The sequence below is a fragment of the Coregonus lavaretus genome (genome assembly GCF_964263955.1).
Source record: "Coregonus lavaretus genome assembly, chromosome: 13".
NCBI lineage: Eukaryota > Metazoa > Chordata > Actinopteri > Salmoniformes > Salmonidae > Coregonus > Coregonus lavaretus.
Window position 1 is genome coordinate 48,142,101 of NC_140000.1, and position 11,392 is coordinate 48,153,492.

The window sequence follows — 11,392 nt, forward strand, 5'->3', positions numbered from 1 at the left end:
GTGTCACCACATTAAAACAATTAAAAATAAATAATAATAATAATAATAATAATAATAATAATAATTATTATTATTATTATTATTATTATTATTATTATTATTATTATTATTATTATATCCCTCCTACTGTGTGTGGTGTATTCTCCGGGACACTAATATTTCAACTCCTCAACCCAAAGCATCTGCAGAGTCGTTATGTGACTCAGTCAACGCATCTGTTCGCTGAAAAACATCATTACCAAGAAAGGAGGGGAGAGAGGGATTCACCAAGCCAACAGCTTTTTAGTTTCTACTTTCTGATCCAAGTAAACATACTTTCCCCATTGTGGAATAAAACCTGGGGCGTGTTAGGTCAAACAATGTTTGTCAGATAGATACCTCCCATAAGGCACCACGGTGACGACTAAGGGATCAATCAATTTTCAATCAATTTTATTTTATATAGCCCTTCTTACATCAGCTAATATCTCGAAGTGCTGTACAGAAACCCAGCCTAAAACCCCAAACAGCTAGTAATGCAGGTGTAGAAGGGATGATCTAGGGAGGGTATGTGACATGTGTCTCTTACTGATGAGGTCATAAAGTGGAGACTGTCATACCCCCTAAGGTCCATCATACTGTAGGTGGACATTCCCCTGAAATACAAATCAGATGGCGTGTTGAAATGGAAGGATAAGCAGTTTGACTAAACGGCTCACAGGTTCAGGCAGGCTGCCTGAGGGCCACATGCTTCTTCACAGCTAGTTTCAGACTGAACACACACACACGATGGGCCTGCTGCCTCTGGTGACTGGCAGCTCAGGGGTGGGTTGGAGCACGTCTGAGGGGAACACACACACAGACGAATGCGATAACGCACGCACGCACGCACGCACACACGCATGCAAGCAAGCACACACACACAGGTACTGTATGTGCACACTGATGCACATGCACCTAATTTCACGGTTTACTCTGTGAGAAATAAACACTTTAATTCCCAGTACATCGAGGCCTAACACTGTTTCCTGTATGTGTTGACACAACAGCACGATGCACATTAAAACCACACAAAGATGGCTACAGAGAAAACAGAGCCTGCTGACCACAGATCCTAGAGTCACTTAAAGGGGCAATCTGCAGTTGCTACATCCATTTTTGGACTTATAAATTAAGGATATGTACCCATTGATTCTTGAAGAATATAACTTATAAATGCCTCGAGCTTAGTTACTCCAACATTTGTAAACAAAGTAAATGTAAACAAACACTACATACCCTCAAAACAAAGTTAAAACTGTAATTTTGATATCATGGACAGTCTATCATAGCTCTGTCTATGAATTTGAGAGTGGTTACATTTCTCCAGCCCAATCCCTCAGCTAAATGTATTACCAAAACAGAGGCGGGGATTATGCCTTGTTATTGTTTCTGTAGATTACCCCTTTAATGATTAATTCTTAAATAAACAGAGAAAATGATAGGATGGAAATCTGCCAAGGACCTAAACAGTGTGGAGTTCATTTACAGTCAAGTGTTTGACTGTTTCAGTCCCACCTTCTGTTTCTGGGTCAGTAACCATTGGTCACAAACCTCAGCGCAGGAAAGCACAGTGTTTATTCTCAAGGTGTTTTCCACCAGTCAGCACACCTCATGGAGCCAGTTGTTTACTCATTACTCACAGTTATCTTCTTAAGTTTTCCAAGAAAATCATGCAAGAGTTTCTCCTTGGACGACAACCAATAGAAAAATCAGTTGTGTGATAACCGCCTCCATAAAGATGCCAAGCAACAAGGCGAGACAAATCCTAGCCTGTGATGAACTGGCTAAATGGCAGATATCTTTGCACAATGTCCAAGGTGAGAGAGTCTATTAAAAACAGATTGCTGTAACCACATAGCTAATACACTGAGTCTATTGTGGGGACTGGGCAGTAAGGGGCAGTGTGGGCGCGTGATAAGGCTGTTGCTCCTCTGGCAGTAACTGCTGGGTGGTGTTCAGTAGAGAGAAAACGTTTTGGTGTAGAGAGAAACGTGGAGGTATACTACCAAACTTGTCCAGTAAGAACACAGATTTTTTTTCTCCGGTAGCTAAAAACGTCCCTGGCGGGCTCAGTGGTTGTGGGTCTTGGTCGGCCTCATGCCAAAGTGATCAGGGGCCTCTGGGTCCTCCTGACCCCCTCCTTCTCCTTCCTCCTTTTCTTCTACCGTTTAATCAGTGGGCCATGACAACAGCTATTTGACAGAGTCAACAGACCCTTACCAGAGAGTGCAACTAAAGACTCCCTGAGGGATATAGCCACCGGCACTCACCCCCTGACCCCCCCCCCCCCCCCCCCCCTCCCCCCCCAACACACCCCCTGACCCCGCCCCCAATACACCCTCTGACCCCCCCAATACACCCCCTGACTCCCCAACTGACCCCCTGACCCCCCCAGACCTCCACAACACACCCCATGACCCCCCAACACACACCCTGACCCCCCAACACATGCCCTGAACCCCCAACTCACGCCTTGACCCCCCAACACACCCCCTGACCCCTCAACACACGCCTTGACCCCCCAACACACCCCCTGACCCCCCACCAACACACGCCTTGACACGCACAATGTGATTGAGAACTCTGACTCATCTGGAACGCATTTAAATTAGAACGAGCCCTGTTTTAAATGTTATTTTTTCTGTTTATATTGCCTGCATCAATCCCATGTGTCATCAAATAAATGACGATGACTCGAAAAACCGAACGCTGGATACAAGATGGAAAATGCTGTTTGTCACGGCCTACATTACAGTGACAGTGATGAGTTCAGATGTGATTTAACTGCAGCATGCTCCGCTCTCATTTGACTCCCTGCCAGGGCTAGTGTGAGCTGACATAGCTCTTCAGGAGGATCAGTTTTGTTACAGATTGTCTTTACCTAATGGAAGAAATGATTCACCTGTAAGCAACCACATCTAAAGCAACCACATCTGAGCTGTTCATGGTCTCCTCTCCAGCCTTGTGGAAGTCAATCAGTACCTCTAAAACACCTGTGATCCCATGTTTAATGGACCAATCAAATGCTGAGGTGTAACAAAAACAGACCCAGCAGGCATCCAGTATCCGCAAATTACAACCGTTACCACAATGGAATCTGTTCTAGATATGACACAAATTGAGGGTTGCCTGAATTCTTGGTTGGGGGTACCCAAGTAGTTATACCACATGATCCAAATAAATAACTACACTGAACAAAAATATAAACACAACATGTAAAGTGTTGGTCCCATGTTTCATGAGCTGAAATAAAAGATGCCAGAGAACACCAGAGCTGTTGCCAGAGAATTTCATGTTCATTTCTCTACCATAAGCCACCTCCGACGTTGTTTTAGAGAATTTGGCTGTACGTCCAACCGGCCTCACAACCACAGACCACCTATATGTTGTTGTGTGGGCGAGCAGTATGCTGATGTCAACGTTGTGAACAGAGTGGCAGTGGGGTTATGGTATGGGCAGGCTTAAGCTTCGGACAACAAACACAATTGCATTTTATCTATGGCAATTTGAATGCACAGAGATACCGTGACGAGATCCGAAGGCCCATTGTCGTGCCATTCATCCTCCACAGTCACCTCATGTTTCAGCATGATAATGCACGGCCCCATGTTGCAAGGATCTGTACACAATTCCTGGAAGCTGAAAATGTCCCAATTCTTCCATGGCTTGCATACTCACCAGACATGTCACCCATTGAGCATATTTGGGATGCTCTGGATCGACGTGTATGACAGCGTGTTCCAGTTCCCGCCAATATCCAGCAACTTCGCACAGCCATTGAAGAGGAGTGGGACAGCATTCTACAGGCCACAATCAACAGCCTGATCAACTCTATGCAAAAGAGATGTGTTGCGCTGCATGAGGCAAATGGTGGTCACACCAGACACTGACTGGTTTTCTTTTTATAAGGTATCTGTGACCAACAGATGCATATCTGTATTCCCAGTGTTGTGAAATCCATAGATTTATTTATTTCAATTGACTGATTTCCTTATGAACTGTAACTCAGTAAAATCTTTGAAATTGTTGCATGTTGCATTTATACTTTTGTTCAGTATGAATATATAAATGCTCAGATATTTAATTTCAGATGGATCGACATAGAAATCGGCTGAAACAATACGTTATTTACCTCATTAGTATCATATTGCCATTATAACTATTATGGATCTATTGTGATAACTGTATCTACCATTGCTTTTCTAACTGAACTGAGAAACATAAATGGAGAAGAAACCTTATTAAATGACACACACACACACACACACACACAAACACACACTGGATGAGCATTTCCCCTTGGGAAGCCAGCACCTGTGGTTGGATTACACCGGGCCAAATTGAGTTAAAGGCCCTTGCAGGGGGTTGTGTTGAAACAGAGCATACCAGAAGTCCCATGAGAACCCAGCACTCCTACATAACCATACCAGAACTCTCACGAGAACCCAGCACTCCTACATAACCATACCAGAACTCTCACGAGAACCCAGCACCCCTACATAACAATACTAGATAAGAGCTGTAGGGGAGAGTAGGAGAGAACCACCTCATGCCTAAGCCTCATCACTCCCTCCCTGACAACTATCTCCCAACAAATTCATTTTGTGGGAACTTGGAGCAGAATGCCAGAATTCCAAGAGCTGTCATAACTGTGGCCGCTTTGGTTACTGAGCATTATGGGGTTTTGGAGGAGAAGCAGTCACCAAAAAAACACATCAAAGCGGGCAAGTGCTTGGCAAGAAGTAGAGTGACAGTCTTTGCTGTGAGACTCACTTTTGAGGGCAAAAACAGTGACAGAAGCATATATTAACCCAATCAAATGAATGCATGGCATACGTAAATGTGCAAAACAGCTTTTCATCAGAACACACAGAGCATTATTTATTTTCTCTGTTTTGAGAAGTATTTTTATCTATTCTTGGTGACATGATTCCAAGTAGTGGTAGTGTGCTTATTTCATTTCAGGCTGAGCTCATGCAGGCTGTTAAAGCAGACTGTTATGGGTTGGACTGCCCTCCTCATACTGTGTAATTGGCTGTTGGATACACTGATGTATCCCATTCCCTGACTAACACATAGAAAACACACACACACACACACAAGCACGCAAGCACACACACTGTAGGCACCATCTCCCTTATCCCCTCTCACTGTCAAAGGCAGGCTCCCCTGCCATTATACACGCTACATCAGTCTGTCAAAACTCTATGGAAGGATGGGGAAATACCTCAACCCTCCCTTCCACCTCCCTACTAAAAATGTGTGGGTCACATTTCTAAAATCCTACATCACTATCAGCCCCTGGGGAGTAGTGATTCGAGATCTAGTGTTCTGTGTGCTGCCCACTTAACACGGCATGGACCCTAATCAGAGCATTTCAGGATTTGTACATTGCCATGGTCACTAGGTGGCACCATTATCTGGGTAATAGCATCACACTGTGCATGGCTCTATAGCTCATAAATCAGAACATCTGAACCTAACATCTGGAGTCTCTGACTGTGTCTCAAAACCTCTCCACTTTGTCCTCTTCTCTACCGCTGCCATGTGTGACAATGATTAATACAAATGTTTTCTTTTAAAATCACTTTAATCTATTTTTCCCCTTTTTTCGGCCCACAACATGAACATATTCTTTCAATGGAGTTTCAAAAGGAGGAATTTGGTCCATATGGGCCGTGCTGAGGGGCTGCCATTGTGTATTTATCCTTCATCACCAGACAAGGCATTGGTTTAACGGCACGGCGGGTTGCCAGATTGTGTATTTATCCTTCATCACTAGACAAGGCATTGGTTTAACGGCACGGCGGGTTGCCAGATTGTGTATTTATCCTTCATCACCAGACAAGGCATTGCTTTAACGGCACGGCGGGTTGCCAGGTTGTGTATTTATCCTTCATCACTAGACAAGGCATTGGTTTAACGGCACGGCGGGTTGCCAGATTGGGCATTTATCCTTCATCACTAGACAAGGCATTGGTTTAGTAGCCTACGTAGTCCCAGCAACACAGCACAAACAGATCTGGGACCAGGCTATTGGTTTAACATATGAGCAACACATGGAGATGTTTAGGCCATTGGTCCCTTTGCCAGAATGGAGTGATCTGAAGTGAGAATACATGGGTGACAGCTGTAAAAAAAAAAAAAAATGCAGTTGATAAGAGTTAAAGGCAGCGGTGTTCATTCTCTCCAACTCAGCTGATATCAATAACATTACATAACACCTTACAGGAGTTTGGAATCCAAACCAGGGCAGCTAGAAAACCGCAACTCAACCGTGACCGAGCAGCCAAGGTCTTAACCAAGGTCTTTAAACAGAAAGGGTTCCCATAAGGACTTTGATGAAAGGCCGATGTCGACCATCTCCTCTTCTTCCTCCTTGTAATTGTCAGGACCTTGACCACTATGGCAACTAAAGCAGCAGACCAGTCATTTAAGAGACTGTGCAATGCTGCCACCTGGTGAGTAAAAACGAATCCAACCAATATTGTCTCTTTAATTTCGAGAAAAGGGCCCTAACAGATAATGAAGCTACAATTATAAAGGAGATAGTCCAGGAGGATCTCAGAGCTTGGAGGGGACAGAGGGGTCCTGTCTTTGGTACAGGTTCTTCTGAAGGAACTCCAGGATCCTCCTCCATTTCTACTGCCCTTCCCACAACATGATCACTGCAACAACACATTACAGATTTACAGTAGGGTAAAAATAAGAATGAAAACAATCACTTTCAGAGACTTATAATGTAATGTGTAATTTCTAGTGATACTATCGACTGGGTCCTTGATCTAGCCTTACAGTAAATAAGAGCAGATGAGAGATGCTCTGTAAATTCCCTCACCTTTGCCCCTGTTCTTGGTGTAAAGCCTAAGGAAGGTGCTGGAGCGGAAGTGAGGAGTGTAGGAAGGTTTGATCAGGTGACCAGCCCCAGGGTAGGACACAGTTGTCAGCAGGTGACCGTTCCCTGCCCTCTCCATCATACTGCACATCTGTGCATAGAGGTCAGAGGTCAGGTGATATCTGGGATAGCCCTTTTAGTGTGCCAACTTATACTGTAATCAATGTATGTGTATGTATGCATTATCAGGTAATGACAGGTAGCCTAGTGGTTAAGAGTGTTGGGCCATTAACTGAAAGGTTGCTGGTTCAAATCCCTGAGCTGACTAGGTGAAAAATCTGTCTTGAGCAAGGCACTTAACCCTAATTACTCTGGACAAGAGCGTCTGCTAAATGACTAAAATGTGCAGTACTTACATCCTAGACAGATTCTTCAGTGGCACAGTTCTGTTAATGACATCAGAATAAACGGCCAGGGATAAGGATACAGAACTTCCCAGTGAGAAGCCAAACACAGTCACTCTATCACTGGCCACCTGGGGGTGGTCTCTCAGCATACTGAAGGCTGTCTGGAGTAGGGGAGACAGTGTACATTTCTCACCCAGGTTCACAACAAACTCGAGCGCACACACACTTCAGGCCTTTTGCATCTTTTTCCACAATGAAATGTACATACCTCAAAGTACTTGCATCCTATGGCAACTGTTGTGGAGAAGTCCATGAGGTACTGCAGCACTAGGGAGACGTAGCTTTGGGATGCTAACAGGGAGGATCGATGCTCAAACTAGCATAGTATAGTATACATATATGTTACACTTGCATCCATTATTTAACAGTCCATCCATTATCTAACGGTCCGTCAGGTCAACATTCTGGTCTAATGATATACCGTAAAGCGTTTTAGGATATATCCCAGACCCCTTAAATCGCGCACAAATTATATTGTTTAGTCACCTGCTGGTATAAAGAGAGTTCCCTGGATTCCGTCCTTGTTGATGTCTATCTTTTGGACTACGGGGGCCATACACCAGTGCTCTACGACGGTACATGATACAGCAGCCTGCTCACTGAAGTCCTGGCTGATATGGCCACAGTACACAGAGATCTGGACCAGCGTTGGAGTATTGACATTTACATTTTACATTTACGTCATTTAGCAGACGCTCTTATCCAGAGCGACTTACAAATAGGTACATTCACCTTATAGCCAGTGGGATCACCACTTCAAAAAAAAAAAATTTGTTTGTTTTTTGTGTGTGTTTATTATTATTATATATATTTTTTTTGGGGGGGGTTGGGGTTTGGGTTGGGGTAAGGGGGGGGTAGAATGATTACTTTATCCTATCCCAGGTATTCCTTAAAGAGGTGGGGTTTCAAATGTCTCCGGAAGGTGGTGAGTGACTCCGCTGTCCTGGCGTCGTGAGGGAGCTTGTTCCACCATTGGGGTGCCAGAGCAGCGAACAGTTTTGACTGGGCTGAGCGGGAACTATGCTTCCGCAGAGGTAGGGGAGCCAGCAGGCCAGAGGTGGATGAACGCAATGCCCTCGTTTGGGTGTAGGGACTGATCAGAGCCTGAAGGTACGGAGGTGCCGTTCCCCTCACAGCTCCGTAGGCAAGCACCATGGTCTTGTAGCAGATGCGAGCTTCAACTGGAAGCCAGTGGAGTGTGCGGAGGAGCGGGGTGACGTGAGAGAACTTGGGAAGGTTGAACACCAGACGGGCTGTGGCATTCTGGATGAGTTGTAGGGGTTTAATGGCACAGGCAGGGAGCCCAGCCAACAGCGAGTTGCAGTAATCCAGACGGGAGATGACAAGTGCATGGATTAGGACCTGTGCCGCTTCCTGTGTAAGGCAGGGTCGTACTCTCCGAATGTTGTAGAGCATGAACCTACAGGATCGGGTCACCGCCTTGATGTTAGCGGAGAACGACAGGGTGTTGTCCAGGGTCACGCCAAGGCTCTTCGCACTCTGGGAGGAGGACACAACGGAGTTGTCAACCGTGATGGCGAGATCATGGAACAGGCAGTCCTTCCCCGGGAGGAAGAGCAGCTCCGTCTTGCCAAGGTTCAGCTTGAGGTGGTGATCCGTCATCCATACTGATATGTCTGCCAGACATGCAGAGATGCGATTCGCCACCTGGTTATCAGAAGGGGGAAAGGAGAAGATTAGTTGTGTGTCGTCAGCGTAGCAATGATAGGAGAGGCCATGTGAGGATATGACAGAGCCAAGTGACTTGGTGTATAGGGAGAATAGGAGAGGGCCTAGAACTGAGCCCTGGGGGACACCAGTGGTGAGAGCACGTGGTGCGGAGACAGCTTCTCGCCACGCCACTTGGTAGAAGCGACCGGTCAGGTAGGACGCAATCCAAGAGTGAGCCGCGCCGGAGATGCCCAACTCGGAGAGGGTGGAGAGGAGGATCTGATGGTTCACAGTATCAAAGGCAGCAGACAGGTCTAGAAGGACAAGAGCAGAGGAGCGAGAGTTAGCTTTAGCAGTGCGGAGAGCCTCCGTGACACAGAGAAGAGCAGTCTCAGTTGAATGACCAGTCTTGAAACCTGACTGGTTTGGATCAAGAAGGTCATTCTGAGAGAGATAGCAAGAGAGTTGGCTAAAGACGGCTATTGACATCCTTCTTCCTCAACCTGACAGGGAGAAAAGAAACAGTCAACTATGTAGGGAGCGCTAACTGAAAATAATTCAGAATTCATACTGGAGCAGAGGCATATCTTATGTCATTTGGTGTGTGTGTGTGTATTATACCTGAGTCCTGTTCCACTGCCAGACACTGGCCTCGTCCTCCACAGTAAGCCCACATAGGAACCGCCAAAACAGATGTCCTCAGCAACTTCACACACGGTACAGGACAATAAACACACCTCAGTTGCTTTACTATAGCAATTTGTACAGTTGATAAAACTGTATGCACTCACTAACTGTAAGTCGCTCTGGATAAGAGCGTCTGCTAAATTACTAAAATGTAAAATGTAAATAAACTAGTCCAAATATTGTATTTTTGTTATTTTTTACATATTTGCATGAAGTATCACAAACATAGATAGTAACACCTGGCAAAACAACAAGTAGGAACACAAGCCCAAAAGCATAGCTGTTCTTACCTTTGACCATCCCCGTTTCATCACTGGCATAATGGTCGAACGCCTCCCATCCTCAGAGCGGTGAAAGGAACGAAGGGTGATCTTTAAAAAATATATATATTCTTCACCATACTCTGTAGTTTCTCATCAATGAGGGCTCTACTGGGCTCTACCAGGAGCATTGGGCATGGACTCACCCCTGCCATTATGTGTGACCACCAGGAGAGCTAGACCAGTTCTATCACCGTCCAGAAACAACAGCAACTGGACACAGAGAAGGAGAGGAGTTTTCCATGCAAAATGGCCACCAACCTGAACCTGTCTTCTGTTGGCTGTGGAAGAGTGAGAAACCTTGAGAGACGTAGTAGACAGTATGTCAATGGAAAGTCCGTTCTAGCAGCGGAGGATTATGTCGCAAACAGGACACAGATTAGGCACTCACCTTTTTTGTAGCCATTAAAGAGCTGGAGTGTGAAAATATGGGGGATATGTTGAACGCCTGAGGCCCCGATGTATCACATCTAGTCTGACATCCTCCCTGCAGGCTAGAGCAGCTAAAATCTTCTACTTCCAAAATAAAAACACTGAGGCAAATCCCTCCCCATGTTTTGCAAATGTGAGTGAACATTCTCAAGTCATATCACTCATTTGCACATAATCATAACATGGCCATATCAAAAGAGGACCATAGCACTCTCCACAAAGTATTGTTGGTGCGTAAAACCTGTGAATCCAGATAAGCAAAAAAATGTGTAATGGGTCCGCAGTCAAAAAGATAAAGCTTACTTCATTTTTTAAAATATATAATATATATAATGTTTTTACTGCATCAGGATAACATACGCATTCTTTTCAGCTGAACAGCCTTCTGCAGTGTGTAGGTCTGTTCCTAACATGGCCTACACATAACAATGGTACAGTTTAAAAAAATCATATTGATAATTATTTTATTCTAACATCAATTACAGAGAAATAAGCTGAATAAATTGATACCCCTGTCTTCATCCAAAGCAATGTTACAGTTCAATACAATATTTCTTCACCTCATGGGACAATTTTTTTAATGAAGCTCCTTTTCGCATCAGGACCGTGCTGGGGAAAGTTGATGTGATTGTGATAAACAGCTGAGAAGATTATGACAGAAGTTTTGATAAAGACCTCTAATGAATCATGACAGAGTGACTGATAAAGTATTACAAATATGTGTTTACATCTGAAGTCCAGGAACAAGGCAGAATCCGATAGATAGAACATGAACAGGATAGAGTTCACATGCCTCCTTTTCCCACATCTTCCCTTCAATATGACTAGATCATATCATCATTTGATCATAACCAAAACTATTACATTATCAGAACAGTCATTTTGATAATACAATACAACTCAATAGAAAACATCCTTTGTACTCTCTGCCAAAAAGTGACTTGTGTTACAGTATAAAA